The sequence below is a fragment of the Bubalus bubalis genome, chromosome 23, assembly GCF_019923935.1.
Source record: "Bubalus bubalis isolate 160015118507 breed Murrah chromosome 23, NDDB_SH_1, whole genome shotgun sequence".
Taxonomy (NCBI): Eukaryota; Metazoa; Chordata; class Mammalia; order Artiodactyla; family Bovidae; genus Bubalus; species Bubalus bubalis.
The window spans coordinates 38,283,162-38,305,009 of NC_059179.1; positions in this window are offsets into that span (position 1 = coordinate 38,283,162).

Genomic DNA, 21,848 nt, shown 5'->3' on the forward strand with positions numbered 1-21,848 from the left:
AAGGGAGGATGACAAGTTCCTTACCTGCCCTGAGGGCAAGGCCTGATGGACACCAGTACAGTGTTAAGAGGAAAAAAAAAAAAAAAAATGGAGATGTGCTAATACTGCATTTTTTCCAAAACCATTCTGACTTAGCGGGAGAAGGGCAGGTAATGACTGATGAGTCAGGAGCCTTGTTTGATGTCCTGATTGCCAGAAATTCCTGTCCAGAGCTCACGATGAGCACTTAGCTTCCTGAGACAAAGAACTTAGATTCTGGGAGCCTGGATTTCCTGGTCCATAAATTGTCCGGAAGATTGCTACTACAGAGTTAGGAGGGTATTAAGAGATAATTCATGGACATTTCCTGGCATAGTATGGAACATAATTCTCAGCTTGCCTTTGTCCCTCTATTTCTCTATTACAGGAGATATTTATATACTACACTTATTGTATTCTTCCCTGGTGGCTCAAACAGTAAAGAATCTGCCTGCAATGCAGGAGACCCGGGTTTGGTCCCCAAGTCAAGAAGAGCCTCTGGAGAAAGGAATGGCTAACCCACTCCAGTATTCTTGCCTAGAGAATTCTATGGACAGAGGAGCCTGGCAGGCTACAATTTATTGTATTCACTTCTATTTATGTCTTATCTTCCCAAGGAAAGTCGAATTTCTTTGGATTGCCCTGTGTATTGTGGATCATCCCTTCAGAGTGCTTAGCAGGCAATAGACAGTTGTTGAATAACCCAGTGCCTTTCTCCATTTACAAGACGAATTTGGAGAGTAAAACAGTATGCTAGAGGTGCATACATATTTCCAACTCTAAATGACTACAAAAGTGTAAAGTATTATGTTTATCATTTTCAGGTGAGGTTTAAAACATTCCCACTTGAGAACATTGTATTCTCCACGTTTTTGTTTTTTTTTTCCCCTCAGTGACCCCATGGATAACAGCTGCAGAACTTAAAACTCTTTAAGAAACAAGGTCTTTTCATTAAATATTTTTTGAGTGGAGATTTGGGAGAGTCCGATATATTTGTGTCAGAAGAACAACCATACAGTTGAAAAATCTTCGGGGGAGAGGGGATAACATTATATATTATTTAAATCTTGCAGAAAGAAGGTATTTGCTTGAGCCTAAAGAAAGTGAAAGTGAAGTGAAAGTCACTCAGTCATGTCTGACTCTTTGTGACCCCATGGACTTTACAGTCCATGGAATTCTCCAGGTCAGAATACTAGAGTGGGTAGCCTTTCCCTTCTCCAGGGGATCTTCCCAACCCAGGGATCGAACCCAGGTCTCCGGCATTGCAGGTGGACTCTTTACCAACTGAGCCACCAGGGAAGCCCTGAGCCTAAAGAACAGCACCACAAATCTCAAAGCCTATTCATGTTCTAGCACATTCTTTCAGGGACCCACTGACACTTGGTGACATCTATAGATTTCATTTATCGGAAACCATGGTTTTTTTGGTACTGCTTATGTGCAGTGACTGGTGTGAGTTTTCCATGAAGTAGGCAATCTACAAAAAGAGATTAATTTGTTGGTGTTTAGTCGCTAAGTTTTGTCTGACTCTTTGCAAACTCATGACCTGTGGGCTGCCAGCCTCTGCCTGTGGGATTTTCCAGGCAAGAATACTTGATTGGGTTGCCATTTCCTTCTCGAGGGGATCTTCCTGACCTAGGGATCAAACCCCTGTCCTGCACTGGCAGGCGAGTTCTTTACCACTGAGCCACCAGAGCAGCCCTAGATTAATTTACCACCAAGATATTCAGGGACCCAAACTACAGATAAATCTTGAATCATCTTGAGTCATCTAGGATGAAAAGACCTGGTGTCAGGTCATTCTGCTGAAAGTTAAAATCTGAAAAAGAGGCAGAATTTTTCATCTCTGAGAGACAGTCTATGAAAAAGCCATGTGTGGAAAGCAGAACAAAATCATCATACTGTAAATATTGCATCTGGATTCAGAGTGGGCAGTTGTTAGCCTTAAAGAAAAATATTCTGAGGAATTTTTAAAGAGTGCATTGGAATAATCAAGGGTGGAATTTCAACCAGGTTGTCCAGGGAGAAATCAATTGACACCTGAAACTTACAAAAGCAAAACAAACATCATAAAAATAAATTTAAATTTAGAATTGTTATAAATTGCATTTTTAAAAGTCTTCCTCTCTATTAAAAGCTGTAATTAAGTAAGCAATAGGCAACTGATTATAATAGTGAATGTGTGTTTCTGAAGAGCTTAAATTGTTTGGTAAGCTTTATGAATGATTACAAACTTGTTTACAAATATTTAATTCATCTGAAATATAGCCATCTCTAGGGTGGAAGTTGGAGAAGGCAATGGCACCCCACTCCAGTACTCTTGCCTGGAAAATCCCATGGACGGAGGAGCCTGGTGGGCTGCAGTCCATGGGGTCTCTAAGAGTCGGGCACGACTGAGCGACTTCCCTTTCAATTTTCACTTTCATGCATTGGAGAAGGAAATGGCAACCCACTCCAGTGTTCTTGCCTGGAGAATCCCAGGGACAGAGGAGCCGGATGGGCTGCCATCTATGGGGTCGCACAGAGTCGGACACGACTGAAGCAACTTAGCAGCAGCAGCAGGGTGGAAGTTGGCAGTCATGGTTCACAGCAATGCAGTAACACACTCTAACACAATTCAGGGAATACTCTAAAGGCAACAGCTGAACAACTGGAATTACTAACATCTCTTCCTGTTGCACCTAAGTTTCTTTTGAGTTTTCCCAAAACTTGGCCAGAGCCAAAATTGTTCAGTTTTACTGTCTGGCAAGTTCACAAATTATGACTTAATGTTCTGAGCCATAATAATAAAATAGTTTATTTTTGCCCCAGAGGAAGCAAATAAACAAGCAAATCAAAATGAACTAGAAGAGTCTTTAATTGCATTTGTAAAAGTGGTTTCCCATAAGAAAGATTTTTTTCTTTTTTGATTATTTGTATTAAGAGTAAAAACATGTCAGTCGGGTCAAATATATGGTTGGCTCATTGTGAAATATAATGGTAATTATGCAAGATCTGAGATGTAAGTGGTTCTACAAAAATGTTTATTGTCTTACAGTTTAAAGGTTCTTTTTACTAATTGAAAAATATACATGAACCAAAGTTTAGACAGGGAAAAAGGATTGCATATGTTGTAAGGACAACATACCTTACGAATGGATGAGAGTCACTTTTTAAAGTTATCCTATGACTGATGATATGTCCTGAAATGTTTGGTGAAATTCCAAAATTAAGGGTTTGTGAAAATAACATATCATAAAAGAGGAAAACGCTGAAATTTCTAACTTAACAATACTGCTGCAATGAATAAGAACTATTTGTTCAGGAGGTACAAATAATACTCTCCAGTAGTGGAGGATTTCACAGATGAAAATATTTACTAATGCTGCAGCGTTAATAAAATCCCACAAGGAGACTTATGCTAAACTTCATCGTGAAAGACCCCTACCCCTTCTTTGGGCATCAACATCTTTAAAATTGAGACTTAAATATCTATTGTAGGACAATAATAGTGCTCTTAGTTTTTAAGTAGCCCACATACATTGAATAACATATACATTATGTAACATACTGTTTTTCATATGGAGGTTCAGAGACACAGGACCACAAGAAGCTTTCCTGATGTATCATTATAGTCTTCAGATATATGCACACACACACATGCTGCAAATATATATAAAATTTATACACATATGAGTGCATGCTAAGTCGCTTCAGTTGTATCCCACTCTTTGTGACCCTATGGACTGTAGACTGCCAGGTTCCTCTGTCCATGGGATTCTCCAGGCAAGAACACTAGAGTGGGTTGCCATGCCCTTCTCCAAGGGATCTTCCTGACCCAGGGTTTGAACACACTTCTCTCATGTCTCCTGTATTGGCGAGCAGGATCTTTACCACTAGTGCCAGACATTACTTTGCCGACAAAGGTCCGTCTAGTCAAGGCTATAGTTTTTCCAGTGGTCATGTATGGATGTGAGAGTTGGACTGTGAAGAAAGCTGAGTGCCAAAGAATTGTTGCTTTTGAACTGTGGTGTTGGAGAAGACTCTTGAGAGTCCCTTGGACTGCAAGGAGATCCAACCAGTCCATTCTAAAGGAGATCAGTCCTGGGTGTTCATTGGAAGGACAGATGCTGAAGCTGAAACTCCAATACTTTGGCCACCTCATGGGAAGAGTTGACTCATTGGAAAAGACTTTGATGCTGGGAGGGATTGGGGGGCAGGAGGAGAAGGGGACAACAGAGGATGAGATGGCTGGATGGCATCACAGACTTGATGGACATGAGTTTGGGTGAACTCTGGGAGTTGGTGATGGACAGGGGGCCCTGGCGTGCTGCAGTTCATGGGGTCGCAAAGAGTCGGACACGACTGAGCGACTGAACTGAACTGGACTGAGTGCCACTTGGGAAGCCCTTGTACACACACACAGTACGGCAAAACTCAGAATTACGTTAGAGATTCGTACGTAGATAATCTCCACATAATCAGTTGAAAAGTAACTTGCAAAACTGATTTGAAATTATAATTGTTATAAACTAGTATTGGAGCTTTTGGTGATTGTCTTGTTTTCATCACTGATTAATTTGTCTCTGGGATTGGGCAGTGTAGGACACAGTTTGTGATGTAGGAGAAGCAGTGTGGTGTGTAGTTGAAAGTGCTCTAGTCAACAGCCTGGGTCTTAATCCCAGGGCTGCCTATTACAAGTTTCATATCTTTAGGGAAGTCATTTTCCTTCTTTGGACCTCTGTTTATTCATTTGTAAAGTAAGAGTCTTTAACAGGAACCACTTAAAGCCTTCTCTATCATTTAATAATTCTAAGTAGTCCATCCAGAACACAAGGAAGCAAATTGCATTATCATTGTCTAATTGAATTTGCTTGGTATACTAACACAGATTCCCTTTTTTATGTAATTTATTAATAAAGGATCTTCTAATTCAGCAGAAAAAGATCTCTCTCTCCCAAATGAAAATGTTCATTACAGAAAGGAAGTAAATATAACTTGTGTTTATAGACCCTGCATGAGGAAATTGACACAACTCAAAATTTGAAAGAAATTACATAAAGGTGTAAGGGATTTTGAAAAGCCTTAAACTTTTCATTTATAATAATAAATAGAACTTCTATTCATAATGTGTTGGGAAGGGTAAGAATTTGTGGACCAGGATACATATTTGTATGTAAAAATGTTTTATATGGATGTTTTTTAAAAATTTCCCCTTCATAGTATCATACTATTATGTTATGCAATTTTTGTTCCCTCAACAAAGTCAACTGAGTGACTGACACCTTCAGGTTTCCCTGGTGGTTCAAATGGTTAAGAATCAGCCTGCAACATAGGAGACCCAGGTTGGATGCATGAGTTGGAAAGAGTTTGCAAATACACAGGTATTTGTCTTCAAGTTGTGATTATCTCATTGTCATAAGCCTTGCTGAAATCTTCCAGAACATGGTTACTTTTCTGGATTTATGTGGAGGTTAACAAGGACTGGATCATATTGATTATTGCTGAAAGAAATGTTTATCAGACTAACATAAACTTATCATCCTTGTATTTTGTAAACAGCTGATGATATTTTTTCATGACCAGTTAAAATCGAAGATGGAGGATTTTAGAAAGGAAATAAAGGATTAGAATTACAATATTTCTGAAACTAACATATATGTTCCTTTGGAGAGCATTAAACTGGTGAGCAGCTGGCAAAAGCATTTGGTGGGATAATTTTCTCCCCCTGCATAAGACCTAGCGAGAGCCCTTTCTCCCTTTCTACTAATTTAATCCACACAAAACAAAATAGAGGACTTTAAAAGTAGTGTTATATTTTGTGTGTTTGATATAAAACCAGTTGAAAAGTATTGCATTTTGAGGCACAGACCCAGTGCTTCTTGTCCCAAGGTCAGATTTCAAACTATTTCTGCTAAACAGTTTTCAATCAGCCTGAACAGTATTTTAGTCCATCTGAATGTCTGATAATAAAGGTAGTTTGGGCTTAGAACTGGGTGCTTATCTTTTATATGGTCTGGATTAGGTCACCTTCCAAGCACTTATAGTCTATGATTTAGGGACAGACGATTTTGACCCTGTATTATAATCATTTTCTCATCATTGAAATGATCACTGGTGATCTATGTAGCCAAAATTAAGCATCAGACTTAGTTTGACAGGGCTTCCCTGGTGGCTCAGACGGTAAAGAGTGAGTGAGTGAGTGAGTGAGTGAGTGAAGTCGCTCAGTCGTGTCCGACTCTTTTCGACCCCCTTGGATTATAGCCTATCAGGCTCCTCCATCCATGGGATTCTCCAGGCAAAAATACTGGAGTGGGTTGCCATTACCTTCTCCAGGACAGTAAAGAATCTGCCTGCAAGCCAGGAGAATTGGGTTTGATCCCTGGGTTAGATCCCCAAGATCCCCTGGAGGAGGGTCATAGCAATCCACTCCAGTGTTCTTGCCTGGGGAATCCCCATAGACAGAGGAGAGTCCACGGGTTCGCAAAGAGTCAGACACGACTAAACACAGGACAAGGTTAGTTTGGCAAAGTAGACTTGAAAGCAGTATTTGCTTCCAGAAAGTGAGGTGGTAATGGAAGGGGCACTGAATGAAGAGGGGCCACCTGGCTGAGTGTATGACCTTAAGCAACATAAATTCTTCTTTAGTAAAACAGCAGCCTGTAAGTTTCTTCTACTTCCAAACTTGGGTCTCAGATTATCTAGAACTGCTTCCCAATAGACTCACATCAACCTTTTGCTGTGGTTGTTGATCAGGCTTATCTAGAAGGATAAGGTATTTAGATTGTGGAATTTGTACTGATAACTATGCTCTTGTAACCTGAGGTCTTAATAAAAATTAAGGACATTTATCGGAGAAGGCAATGGCACCCCACTCCAGTACTCTTGCCTGGAAAATCCCATGGATGGAGGAGCCTGGTGGGCCGCAGTCCATGGGGTCGCTAAGATTCGGACAAGACTCAGCTACTTCACTTTCGTTCATTGGAGAAGGAAATGGCAACCCACTCCAGTGTTCTTGCCTGGAGAATCCCAGGGACGGGTGAGCCTCATGGGCTGCCATCTATGGGGTCGCACAGAGTCGGACACGACTGAAGCAACTTAGCAGCAGCAGCAGCAGCATTGAGAGAGTAGCATCGAAACATATGCATTACCATATGTAAAATAGATAGCCAATAGGAATTTGCTGTATGAGGCAAGGAGCTCAATCCAGATCTCTGTGACAACCCAGAGGGGTGGAATGGGGTGAGAGGTGGGAAGGAGGTTCTAGAGGGAGGGGCCATATATATACCCATGGCTGATTCATGTTGATGTATGGCAGAAACCAACACAACATTGTAAAGCAGTTATCCTCCAATTAAAAATAAATTTTAAAAATAAATTAAGGAAGTTTAAAAAAAGAAACAACTCCTGTCCAAACTGTGAAGTACATTGTTTGAATTTCTAAGCTCAAGTTTTGACTAAATCATCGTGTAATTTCAAGGGTTTTTGTTTCTCTTTGCTTATATACATTTGAACACAGGAAAGGAATGGGACAAACCAGCTTTGTAAACATGAAGTCTGGAGCATGAGACATCTCAGAAATCAAGGGCTGCAACATTTTCTAAAGCAAGATTTACTCCAAAGTTCCTGGCACTCACTCAGATAGAAACATTCACTCAGCTTTCATTGAGTGCCCATCCCAGGAAAGGTTTTGTCCCCTGGAAGCTAACTACCAGTGTGACCTTTGGAAAATTATGTAAACTCTCTAAATTTAGGCTTCCTCGTCTGCAAAAGGAATTGTTGGGAGGATGAAATGAGGGGTCAAGTAAAGTTCAGGGAGGAACTGGCACACAGGAAGTACTCAAAAGATGTTCATTGCTGTTGGGTTGGTGGTATAATTCCACTTCTCTTTGAAACAATTTTCCTCATATCTGAAGGCAGCAGTCAGCAGCACAGTTGTTCTGGACTATTCTTCACCAAGGAGTTAAGTATCTGGAGCGGCAACTGGTGGGAACTCCCCACCAGCTGGCTCAGCGGTAAGGAATCCTCCTGCAATTCAGGAGTCTCAGGAGATGTGGGTTCGATCTCTGGGTTGGAAGATCCCCTGGAGGAGAGCATGGCAACCCACTCCAGTATTCTTGCCTGGAGAATCCCATGGACAGAGGAGCCTGGCGGGCTACAGTCCATAGGGTCTCAAAGAGTTGGACACCACTGAAGCGACTTAGCACACACACACACACACAGCTGTAGCGGGTGCCTCACTAGCTCAGTGGGTGAGAGTCAACCTGTGGAGACTCTGAGTTACTTTAGTTTCAAGCCAAACCCGATGTTATCAGACACTTTTTCCAAATAAAAATAAAATAACTCCTTAATATTCAGACCTTCATTTAATATTGAAGATTAACTTTTAAAAGTATCATTTTAACAACTTAATTAGATTTTGAGTTCCAGAAAAATAATGAAGACTCTCTAAATTATGTAACTTCTTTCTCTACAAGCAGCTGAATTAGAAACTTAATAAAATATATACCAGATAGTATTTTAAAATATTAGATTTTTACTTAGAATTGTGATAAATTTAAAAACAGAAGCATCACATCCTTTGGTACACCTAGTAAGATAAACATTCAGTGACTGATCAGTGTTTTCAAACTTCCACATAGCACTCTAATTTTAAGCATGTTATCTCTATATTAGGGCCTCCTCAGTGGCCCATTAGTAAAGATTCTGCCTGTAATGTAGGAGATGCAGGTTCAACCCCTAGGTCAGGAAGATCCCCTGGAAAAGGAAATGGCAACCCACTCCAGTATTCTTGCCTGGAGAATTCCATGGACAGAGGAGCCTGGCGGGCTATAGTCCATGGAGTCACAAAAGAGTCAGACATGACTAAGTGACTAACACTTTCAATTTCTAATATTCTTTCCTAGAGAATCCCATGGACAGAGAAACCTGGTGGGCTGAAGTCCATAGCGTTGCAAACAGTTGGACATGACTGTGTGACTGAGCACTCTTGCATCTCTATATTAATAATAATAATAGCCACTACTTGCTGATTGCTTCAGTTCAGTTCAGTTCAGTTGCTCAGTCGTGTCCGACTCTTTGCGACCCCATGAATTGCAGCACGCCAGGCCTCCCTGCTTACCTTATGCTAAATTCTTTAACATCACATACTCATTTAATTTGAAAGAGATAAAGCTACAACCAACATAAACATCAATCACCATTGTTTTTTCATATCCCATCACAAAAAAGAAGGAAGGTTGGAAGGGAGACTGTACTCTCAGGCACTGCTCACATCAGGATGAGACAGAACACTTGGAAACCAAATTCTTCATATCCTTAGAACAACTCTTGTACTTCAATTGGCTTTAAGTATTATCATAGCATCCTTGACACAATCCCAGAGCCTAACACTGTGTTAATGAAAGCTCAGAGGCAAGCAAAAGAGAATCAATCTATTTGCAACATCCGGCATACTCTCTGAAGCAGCAGTCTTTACTGTGGTGTTTGGCATCCATAAACTGCAGGAGATGAGATTGCCCTGGCAGTCCAGTGGTTAAGACTCTGCCCTTCCACTGCAGGGGATGTGGGTTTGATCTCTGATCCAGGAACTAAGATCTCCACAGCCCTTTCGGCATAGCCAAATTTTAAAAAAAATGCTATGCATAAACTGCAGAGGGATTGACATGTATCAGTGAACCCATCCATCAGGGAAAAAAGTCACTTTTGACATCATTTCTGCTTTTATAACCCAATGATGGGAAATTGTTGGGTTTTCATTCAGAAGACCAAGGTTCATATACCACTTTAATCTACTAATTCTGTTTATTAGACATTTGCCAGAGAGTAAACTGCAATAGTATATGGAAAAAGCATGCGGTAAATCATTGCAGATGGTGATTGCAGTCATGAAATTAAAAGACACTTACTCCTTGGAAGGAAAGTTATGACCAACCTAGACAGCATATTGAAAAACAGAGACATTACTTTGCCAACAAAGGTCCGTCTAGTCAAGGCTATAGTTTTTCCAGTGGTCATGTATGGATGTGAGAGTTGGACTGTGAAGAAAGCTGAGCGCCAAAGAATTGATGCTTTTGAACTGTGGTGTTGGAGAAGACTCTTGAGAGTCCCTTGGACTGCAAGGAGATCCAACCAGTCCATTCTAAAGGAGATCAGTCCTGGGTGTTCTTTGGAAGCAATGATGCTAAAGCTGAAACTCCAATACTTTGGCCACCTCATGTGAAGAGTTGACTCATTGGAAAAGACTGATGCTGGGAGGGATTGGAGGGCAGGAGGAGAAGGGGACGACAGAGGATGAGATGGCTGGATGGTATCACCGACTCGATGGACGTGAGTCTGAGTGAACTCCAGGAGTTGGTGATGGACAGGGAGGCATGGCGTGCTGCAATTCATGGAGTCGCAAAGAGTCGGACATGACTGAGTGACTGAATTGAACTGAAACTGTAAAGAATTTTATAAATATGAAATTTTATATTGGGCACCTACTAGCATTTTAGCATCAATAGTTAGATGACTTGGACAGATTGAAAAGCAAGAAAATTCTACCTTACCATCATTCAAATCAAGTTCAACTCAATTTAATTTATAAAGTAATGAATAAATAATAACTTAGCTATGTAGATAAATGTATGTGATGGGTCAAATATATTGACAGAATATACTGTGTTTGGACAGACTAAATATAAATGTATTGTAGAATGAAAACTCCCATACGCTCTTGGAAAAATTCACCTTAATAGACCCTTGTGGCTGTAGGGTTGATAATACATTGATAACATCTTCCATGCTTCTCATTTTTAGTTATACAGAGTCCCCTTGAGACTTTCCTCCTAGTTTGAGGCAGTAGCTAGAAGAGCCAGGCTTACAATGCCAAGGTCTAGCATCAACTTTGCCGTGTCAAAGTAACCAGTAAGGGAAGAGGTAACAAAAGCCATGGTTTATGCAGTAAATAAAAAATGTTGGAAGAACGCAATTGGTGAAAGAATTAGACTGGACAAAGATTTTACTGGTCAGGGAGAAGGGGAAAAAATAAGAATATTTTCACAGAGGATCAAGCTTGTTGGATATTTTTTAATGTCTCTGTGACATTTCTCTTCTCTCCCTTGTTGAACATGAGTATTGGGCATATCGTTCATAAAACTTCCAGACCAAAAGTAGTTATCACTTGTATCCTGTTTTCCAGGAAGTTCCTTGAAAATGAGCCAGGTACTAGAGGCTCCCCAATCCCTTGCACCATGCTGCCTTGGAGCAGCAGCACAGCAGGAGAACGTCAGGTCAGGGGGACTCTAGACAGAGAAGATCCGAGGTAACCCCCTTAGCCTCTTGTTATCAGAGAGGCACCAGAAAATCTCTTGAGACTTTCATCTTCTCTAGAGAGGTGAGAAAATGACTAAGAAACCACTGGTAGACCTAAATGATCACCCAAGTTATGATTGGAAAGGTTTGGAGCACATGGACCAAAGACCAGGAACCGACAAGGATGGTGTGCTCGGTTGCTCAGTTGTGTCCAACTCTTTGGGACCCTATGGACTGTAGCCTGCTGGGTTCCTCTGTCCATGGGATTCTCCAGGCAAGAATACTAGAGTGGGTTGCCGTTTCCTCCTCCAAGGGATCGTCCCAACCCAGAGATTGAAGGGGTTGCCTCTCACCCCTTGTCTTCTCAAGGTTTTGCATCTTCCATTATTCTTTCTCCCTCCTGCATCCTCAGCTGTTTTCTTTTCTACTGGATCGAAGTCTTGGCAATATGCGTATTCTCTAATACCGCTCATATTAAAACCACAGTGGCTCAGAAAGTATATTGGTATACGCCAGGGGCTGGGGTGGGAGGGGGATTGGGGACAGGACAGAGTTTCAGTTTAGAAAAGTGAAAAATTCAGGAGATGGATGATGACAGTGGCAAAACAATGTGAATGTACTTAGTGCTACTGAACTACACAGCGACTGTGGTTAGAAGAGTAGGTTTTATATGAAGACTTTTACCACAATAAAAAACATTTGAAAAAAACAACAAAAAAATGAAACCACAACAATGGCTCATTTGACCTTGTGTCCCCTCCAGCTACTACCCCACTTTTCTATTTCTTTTTGGAGAAAAACTTCCTGAAAGCCTTGTCACGGCTTGCTCTCTCTTTCTCCTATCTTCTTTTGAACTGTGCTCCAATCAGATTTTTGTCTTTCCCACTCCACACGTACATATTGCCAGGGTCAATTTTCAGTGCTCATCTTAGGCTAATTAGCAACATTTGATACAGTTAATCACTTATAGCTTTCCTTCATTAGATAAAATTCAATGTTCAAATTTAGGAAACAAAGACATCTTAAAGGAAGACCAAGGTTCAGAACAATGGCTTACTCTGTTGTAATATTGGGTGTATTACAGGTTAATGTCATTGTGCCATACAATGATTAGTAATGAAAATATAAACCAAGTCTAATTTCCAGGACTCATTTAGTATATTTTTCATTTATATTTAAAATATGTTTTATATCCAACCACGGCTCCCACCACAAAAGTTGTTAAATAGCCTTATACTAGGTGTGTCTCTGAAAAGCATGATTAGTAAGAGAACTCTTATTTGGTAGCTCTAATAGCCTGCCTCTAGAGAAACCTATATGCAGGTCAGGAAGCAGCAGTTAGAACCGGACATGCAACAACAGACTGGTTCCAAATAGGAAAAGGAGTACATCAAGGCTGTATATTCACCCTGCTTATTTAACTTCTATGCAGAGTACATCATGAGAAACGCTGGGCTGGAAGAAGCACAAGCTGGGATCAAGATTGCTGGGAGAAATATCAATAACCCCAGATATGCAGATGACACCACCCTTATGGCAGAAAGTGAAGAGGAAAGGAACTAAAAAGCCTCTTGATGAAAGTGAAAGAGGAGCGTGAAAAAGTTGGCTTAAAGCTCAACATTCAGAAAACGAAGATCATGGCATCTGGTCCCATCACTTCATGGGAAATAGATGGGGAAACAGTGGAAACAGTGCAAGACTTTATTTTTGGGGGCCCCAAAATTTACGGCAGATGGTGATTGCAGCCATGAAATTAAAAGATGCTTACTCCTTGGAAGGAAAGTTATGACCAACCTAGATAGCATATTGAAAAGCAGAGACATTACTTTGCCAACAAAGGTCCGTCTAGTCAAGGCTATGGTTTTTCCAGTGGTCATGTATGGATGTGAGAGTTGGACTGTGAAGAAAGCTGAGTGCTGAAGAATTGATGCTTTTGAACTGTGGTATTGGAGAAGACTCTTGAGAGTCCCTTGGACTGCAAGGAGATCCAACCAGTCCATTCTAAAGGAGATCAGCCCTGGGATTTGTTTGGAAGGAATGATGCTAAGGCTGAAACTCCAGTACTTTGGCCACCTCATGGGAAGAGTTGAGTCATTGGTAAAGACTCTGATGCTGAGAGGGATTGGGGGCAGGAGGAAAAGGGGATGACAGAGGATGAGATGGCTGGATGGCATCACTGAGTCAATGGACGTGAGTTTGAGTGAACTCCGGGAGTTGGTGATGGACAGGGAGGCCTGGCGTGCTGCAATTCATGGGGTCGCAAAGAGTCGGACACGACTAAGCGACTGAACTGAACTGAATAGGGGACTTGGAGCTTGGACTTCAGGGATGAATGTGTGTGTGTGTGTGTGTGTGTGTGTGACTCAGTCGTGTCCAACTCTTTGGGACTCTTAGCCCGCCAGGCTCTTCTGTCCCTGGAATTCTCCAGGCAAGAATACTAGAGTGGGTGGCCATTTCCTTCTCCAGGGGATCTTCCTGACCCAGGAATCAAACCCTGGTCTCGTGCGTTGCAGGCAGATTCTTTACCATCTGAGCCACATGAATTATCTGTATCCTCGCACTTTCTCTAGTTTGGTGATGTTAAGTGTCTCATAGACCCAAGTCAACTTTTCTTGAGGCAGGTCATATCGGAGTAGCTCTGACTCTATCCCTGTGGCTGTGGCTTGGTGGAAGGAGGGAGCTGGTGGGCCCCACAGTCTGTATAGGATTTCCACTTTATTAGGGATATAGGCAGAGCCAGTCCTCTTGGACTAGGCTGTTGTAGGCAGCTACAGTGAATGACATAGAAAACATTAAAATACAGACTTTAAAGACTTTTGGTGTGGTTCAAATTTCAGGGTCAAGCTTCATTTAGGAACAAAAATCATTTTACCTCTCAGTTTAAATGAAATAAAGTGTTTAAAATCACTAAATATATGCTCTTGTCATGTCAATGTATGATCGAAGCACATGTTATTCCAAGTATTTATTTCTATATTCTATTAATGTTTGTAGATTTTTTCTTTCAATTGTTAAAATAATAATGACTACAAATTATAATTGCTAATATTCTCTACAGTAGAAAGCTTTCAAATCACCTCCCAGCATTAATACCTTTAAAAAAAAAACTGAGTTGCATTTGGAATTTCCTGGATTCTTCTATTTGTCATGCAAATATTCCGTTCTGCTCTTTTTATGATAATATGAAATAAAGTAGTTTCTCATAGTAACATTGTAAATCATTTGCTTTCTATTACATACAGCTGGTTTTGTTACTGTAATGATTTTCTGTGAGTGCACATTGCAGAATGCATAAGATGCAATGTGATATTCTTTTATTCAGAATTTATACATAATTATTATTTGCCCAGAAATAATGAGACAATTTGGAAATATAGTAATTTATTGTAATGCATTTCTTTTTAATATGTATCTATAATGAGGAAAAAAAAACCCTTAATTTCTGAAAATGAGATGCCATCTCTTTTTGTTGTAGAGACCAGAGTTTTCATCTCACTAAAAATTCAGAATCAAAATCAAAAACAGCTGAGGTAGTTACTCGGGTGCCTTCCTTCAGCTTATTCAAAAGAATATAGGATGAACGGTAAGAATTAAGTAAACCACAAATTATTTTGGAGTGTCTGGTTTGCATTATAAATAAATTTTTCACTGCTGGTTGTTTTTTCAAAAATATCGCCTGTATTTTTGATATTCATTCCTGTGATCTAATGTAAACTATGTCCTACCAGTTTAATGTATTGTTTGTTCATGATTACATTTTTTATTACACTCATATGCTATAAATATTTTTCACTCTGCTCTTTTGGCTCTTCCCCAAATACCAATAGTCTTTAAGACATGTTGGGAAAAGTGTTATTAAGAGAGCAATCCTCCTTTTGTGTTGGCACATACTGATTTCACACCTTGAACTGAGTCTAACCACATCAACAAAAACGTATTGATTTTTAAGACATGGAATTAAAGATTATTTATTAAAAGGAAACAGCAACAAAAAGTCAAAATAGAGTCACTCTGGCATAAGTCAAAATAGAGTATCAATCTGGCATCAGAATTTTCTTCCTTATTGGTCTGGACAAGAATTTTTAAATACTTGATGGTAAATTTGCATTAGTTTGTACTTTGAGAAAATCAAGGTAGGTTAGTTTTTGGTTTTGAAGTCTAAATGCTTGTGAACCTTTTCTTATATACTTGAAAATGGTAAATTTATATAATATTCTCATATTTCATTCTTAATTACAAAGGTAGTATCACCCTTCACAATGCATCACATATGATAAGGAAGAAAGAAGACTTCTAGTCATTGTCTGCAGGCCACATATTTTTAAAGTGTGTTTAATTTTCACTACAACATTCTGTTTCATTCTCATTTTCTTGGTAGTTTGTGGCTCCACATGAAGAAGCAGAAAGTTTATGAGAGGGGGCAGTGCACCAAGAAAGATTTTGGGAGGCAGGTACGATGGAGAAGATTGCCTTCTTGGAGAAGGACATCAGTGATGGATGGGTCAGCATGAAGCAGACTGTGCCCAGAGAAAGCCACTAGCACCATCTGCATGGGGGCCACCCTGTTGGTGGACGTAGGGACACTTGGGACCAGCCAGAGCAGCAATATGAGAAGAACCTCTCCATGCAACCAGCTAGTGACAAGTTGGTTACTTTCCTCCTCCCAGCGGTGTTAGTCCTTCCAAAGCAAAAGGGTCATCTCAAGCCATGTCCCCTCCCCCTCTTGCCTCACTCCCATTTAAACGGAAGGACATTAAGTAGAGTTCCCTGTGCTATATGGCAGTTTCTCAGTAGGTATCTATTTTATGCCAAGTATCCATAGTCTATGTGTGTCAGTCCGAGTCTCCCAGTTCCTCCCCACCCCCGACCCTTTCCCCTTGGTGTCCACAAGTTTATTCTCTGTATCTGTGTCTCTATCTCAGCTTTGCAAATAAAATCATCTAAGGGAAGGCCAACCCACCTCTCACTCCCAGGTTCCTTAAGCCACGCAGCTGGGTGAGGGAAGGTTGGGTGAGTGCTTTGAAGAAGATATAAATTGGACTTTATAAACTAGATCGGATAGGCTTGCGTTTTAATTCCAGAATGGCCAGAATATTATGAGAGCTGCAGAAGTTATTCTGAAGGGATGTGCTGGCCATTAATTTCTTTAAAAGCCACCAGAAAACCTATTGATCAGGGCAAGAGAAGTTTATTAAATCTACTGCAATAAAAGAACAGACAAGAGTACTGGAGTGAGTTGCTCCAGGGGAATCTTCCCAAGCCAGGTATCGAACCTGGGTCTCCCACATTGCAGGCAGATTCTTTACTGTCTGAGCCACCAGGGAAGCCCAAGAGAGAACATCACCTTGACAAAGTCTCAAAGGGGTGCCTCAAAGTGGGCCAGTTGGGAAAGGGCCTAAGGGTCTGGGCTGGTAACACTGGGGCAGGTGCTGCAAGGCTTAGGAGTAGGGGTCACTGGGTAAGGGCAAGTTGTTTGTGACATATCAGCTTTGGCAAAGGGCAAATAAAGGCTCCCATCTTGGAATGAACGTTGTTCATAGCTAGTAGCTAGTTTTGATCAGTAAGCTGTTTTGTTTACTCTTGTCTTTCAGAATGGGTTTATGGTGTTATCTTCCAAAACAAGTCTTTTCTGGACCAAACAGCCGAGTGATTTTGCTTGATCTCAGTAATATTTAACACAGGGACTGGACATTTTCCCTGGCTTATTAAAGGGATAAGAAATTACAAGCTTTCCAATGAGGAAAAGAAACTTTCCCAAAGTAATGTTAAAAGCAGTGGTTGGGTTAGCATAAATCCATTTCATGTGTATGCCCTATGCCATTGAGACTTTGAAATAAATCACTTATACTTTATCATTATCCTCATTTGCAACTGTAATCTAAACTTGTCCAAGATCACAAAATGAAACAGTGGAAGATTACCTGGATTGGTACTCTGACCTTAAAAGTCTTTCTTCCCCGCCCCCCCGGCCCCGCACCCCACTGTACCATACTATCTCTAATGAAGATAAGGCTAAGTCATTTTTCTTAGCAGAGCTACATTATAACCTTTTTTTTTTCCTTTAGTGCTTAAAAGAAGAATATGTCCTTGGCAGGTGACATGTTGCAATGTCCTTATATGGTCTCTTGCATAGTCCCTTATTTCTGTCTTTTCTCTTTAATAACATTGCAGAAAGCTGAAGCTGCTTCTTATACTGCTTTGATATCTTCCAGCACTTATAGGGTGCTGAGCATAAATTGGGCTTTCCAGGTGGTACTGGTGGTAAAGAACCCACCTGCCAATGCAGGAGACAAAAGATACGTGGGTTCAATCCCTGGATTGGGATGATTCCCTGGAGGAGGGCATGGCAACCTACTCCAGTGTTCTTGCCTGGAGAATCCCATGGACAGAGGAGCCTGGTGGGCTATAGTCCATAGAGTCACAGAGTCCAGCATGACTGAAGTGACTTACCATGCACACAAGCATAGACTAGGAACACAATGCTACGCTGAATGGACTTGAAATGTTTACCACTCCTTGGGTAATCATATCTTCACTACAAGGTTGTAGCTACTATTTAAAACACAGTTGCTCTGCCAAATATTTGTTGTGAAGAATAAGCAAATATTTCCCAAAATGTTCAGGCAAGCACATTACCACTGTAAACAGATTTTTCACTGGGAAGTTTTTCTCTTACATTCAAAATATTAAAAAAAAAAAAGTCATGGTGTCTCATCTACATCAGAAATAAAGATAAAACTACAGACGCATTTGTAAAACAAAGACCAACTGGCATTTCGGCTCCGAAACACAGGGTGGATTTTGTTTCCATATGTTAATCAAACACAGTCGCTTCAGCCCCTGCCCTGTGGGACCAAGGCAGCAACTCTTGAGATGGTGGAGGTTGTCCCCCAAATATGCTAAACAAAACAAGCAAAATAAACCTTGTTATAGGACTCATGTTGAAGCTGAAACTCCAATACTTTGGCCACCTGATGCGAAGAACTGACTCATTTGAAAAGACCCTGATGCTGGGAAAGACTGAAGAGGGGAGGAGAAGGGGACGACAGAGGATGAGATGGTTGGATGGCATCACCTACTCAACGGACATGAGTTTGGGTGGACTCCAGGAGTTGGTGATGGACAGGGAGGCCTGGCATGCTGCAGTTCATGGGGTCGCAAAGAGTCGGACACGACTGAGAGACTGAACTGAACTGAACTGATAGGAAGTGGAGTGAGGATGGAAAAATGTGTGTGTGTGTGTGTGCTGGGGTGGGTGGTGATGATGGAGGTACTTCTTTCCCTAAGAACATTCTTCAGAAGCTGTAGCCTTTCAATGCTCCTCACCTGCCCTTTCTCACCTCCACAGACTACCTTCAGACCTGGCTGAGCTTCTACTGTTTAGGGTTGCCACAAAGATTCATATCAGTTGATTTTTTTTTACCTGGATTTAAAAACATGCAATCTGGGACCTTATGCTACGTTGTTTCTGGAGGGTCACTGTCATCTAGGGGCAGCTGGAGGTCAACCATTTTCATGAAAAATATTTGCTTTCCATAATATTTTGAATTGTTAAAAGATGAAGGAAACCAGCACATGGGTGCCAGAGGTCACTGAGTGCTTTTCACGGTTTATTTTGAAGCTTAGTGACACAGATTTTCCTGTCAGCATTTTAATGACGCTCACAGACTGCTTCTTCTCTGAGGAGGCAGCAAGGTAGTTAGAAGTGGTCCTTAACCGCGAGGAATGGATAGTGCGTCCACCCAGTTAAAAACTTCAAAACAAAGGGGCCATGTGCATTTCAGACTCTGAGAAACCATTTGTTCTGTTTCCAGTGAAGATCAACCAGCAGAGCAGAATGGAAAATCGGGCAATCCTTTCAGATCCAAAAGCTTTGATTTCAAATTACCTAGAAAATATATGGATTGCATTTTTGTGGCGGTGTCAACACTGAAGCAATTGTTGGAGTCACTTAGCAAACAGCTTTAATTATCTATTTTGTTAAGTGATCAGACTTAGCAACAAACATGCAGGGAATTCAGAAAAAAAAAAAAAAAATCCATTCTTCCATAAGGGTAATTTGATGCAGAAATAGGCTGTTTTTATCTGACAGGTGAAACATACTCCCCTGTTTTAGACAGAAAACACATTCACCCTCTCTCTCCCTGCTTCTTACTTCTTGTCTCTTCTTTGGTTTTTACATCTCTCCACCTACCCTCTACTTCCTGTACAAACTCATTGTTTTACTGCTCTGAGTTCAAAATGCTTGGAGTTATATAGACAAAACATTTCACGGTTTGATAAAGAAATTGCCCTTTTTAGACAAGGCCACGTTCAAGTTACTGCCTACGGTGTCATTATGGTTTCTTCCACATTTCCCTCTTTGGAGCCTCTCATTTCAAACGATACCCTTTTAACAAAAAAAAAAGAAACAAAAATGACTTGCTCTGGGTGGGCTTTGATTAAGTGCCTTTTCTCACAAGACCCTCCATGAGGCCACATGGATGTCATAAAGGCTTTTCAGATAAGGGGACTGACACTGTCTAGATACAGAAGCTCTGCAGAGAAATTTTTCTCAAAGCATTTGTGGGCTAGGAGGGAACGAACACCTCGATCCTGAAGAATGTCACCTGTTCCCCAGCTTTTATCTCTGTTTGGTTTTCAGGGAGTTGGCCTCCGACTTGGTAACAGGTCCCGCGCTTGTCCTGTGACCAGACCTTTTTGTACCTGATCCCCGTGTTTTGCCTTCTCATTGCCCACCGTCTCCTTTGTCTCCTTGCTCTGACCTTGGTTAATTAACCTCATTATCTCAGGCCACACACACCTCTAGCGGAGGCCAGCTGTACCCTTCTGGCACACGGCTGCCCTCTCCCGATGCGGCCGCTGGGAGCCCGGGCCCAGCTAACCCAGAACAGACACCTTCTCTTGGTTAGTGTCTTCCCTCAGGGAGCCAGAGTTGAGTTCAAGCAGGTTAAAGCCTTACATTTGTAAATTTGTAAAGGATCAAGTTGTGAGAAGGAGGGCAATCTTGTTCTTTGAGACTTTATTAGCCAGTAAATGCAATATGATACATTTATAGGAGCGAAGACCCAGCTTTTCTGAACTTCACTGAGTCAGAAAGATGTGTTTTATTTCACAGAGTTTATGGAAGAACTGCAGCGCAGGTATATTTTTACAAGAAAAGACACTGACTTGAGGTAATCATAGAGTAAAAATGGCAAATGACTACCTTCAGGTCTAAGTACAATTTATATACAAATTCACCCGATCAAGTGCAAAGACCCCAAACCAGATGTTTTTAATTTTTGCTTTAATTTTTAAGCTCTTTAGTTGATTTCTTGATGTAAAATAAGCTGCATTAACCTTTATAAAATTATTGCTTACAAGCTGGTATCATAGTAGAATGCACTGATTATGGCAACAAACATGCATATCAGTAAAAAGTGGCATGAGGTCATGTGACAAAATAGATCAGAACACTTTACAGCTTTTTATCATTTTGCTAAGAAAAGAGAGCTACTGAACCTTCTAGATGGAGAAGCTGAACATTGGCAAGAATAGCTTTACAGAAGATCCCAAAATTCTAGAGCTATGTGAGTGACACAGGTCTTCTTTAATATTGTTATTTTTGTGTATTCTTGCTATTTTCCAATACTATTTTAGTCTTTTCATGGCTTTCGAAAACTAAATGTTCTCAGGGGGTTGTTGTTATTCAGTCACCAAGTCATGTCTGACTCTTTGTGACCCCAAGGACTGCAGCACACCAGGCTCCCTTGTCCTTCACTATCTCCTGGAGTTTTCTTAGATTCATGTCCATTGAATCAGTGATATTATTTAACCTTCTCATCCTCTGCTGCCTTTTTCTCCTTTTGCCTTCAATCTTTCCCGGCATCAAGGTCTTTTCCAATGAGCCAGTTCTTCGCATCAGGTGGCCAAAGTAGTGGAGCTTCAGCTTCAGCAACAGTCATTCCAATGAATATTCAGGGTTGATTTCCTTTAGGATTGGCTGATTTTATCTCCTTGCCATCCAAGGGACTCTCAAGAGTCTTTTCAGGGGGAAAACTTACAAATTTTAGGACCAGCATATGCTAAGTTGCTCAGTCATGTCCAACTCTTTGTGATCCTATGGACTGTAGCCTACCAGCCTCCACTGTCCATGGGATTCTCCAGACAAGAATATTGGAGTGGGTTGCCATTTCATCCTCCAGGGGATCTTCCTGACCCATGGATCGAACCCGTGTCTCCTGTTGTTCCTGCCTTGCAAGCTGATTTTTTACAGTTGAGCCACTGGGGAAGTCCAGATAGATAGATGGTTACCCTTAATTTCAGATCTCTTATTTATCATTTATATGCTGGAAAATTAGCTGACTCAGCAAGAAGTTTGTAAGGAAGGGCATAAACTTGGGTACTTAGCTTAAAATGTTTAGTTATTAAAGTGCTTTTTCCATTAAGAATGTGGTAGCACTTCATTTATTTCTTCTTTTATTGTGCATTCATAGTGCACATGGAATAAATCAAGTGACACAAAACAAACCATGAGAGTCTCTGATCACCCCCATACTCAAGTCCCATTCATC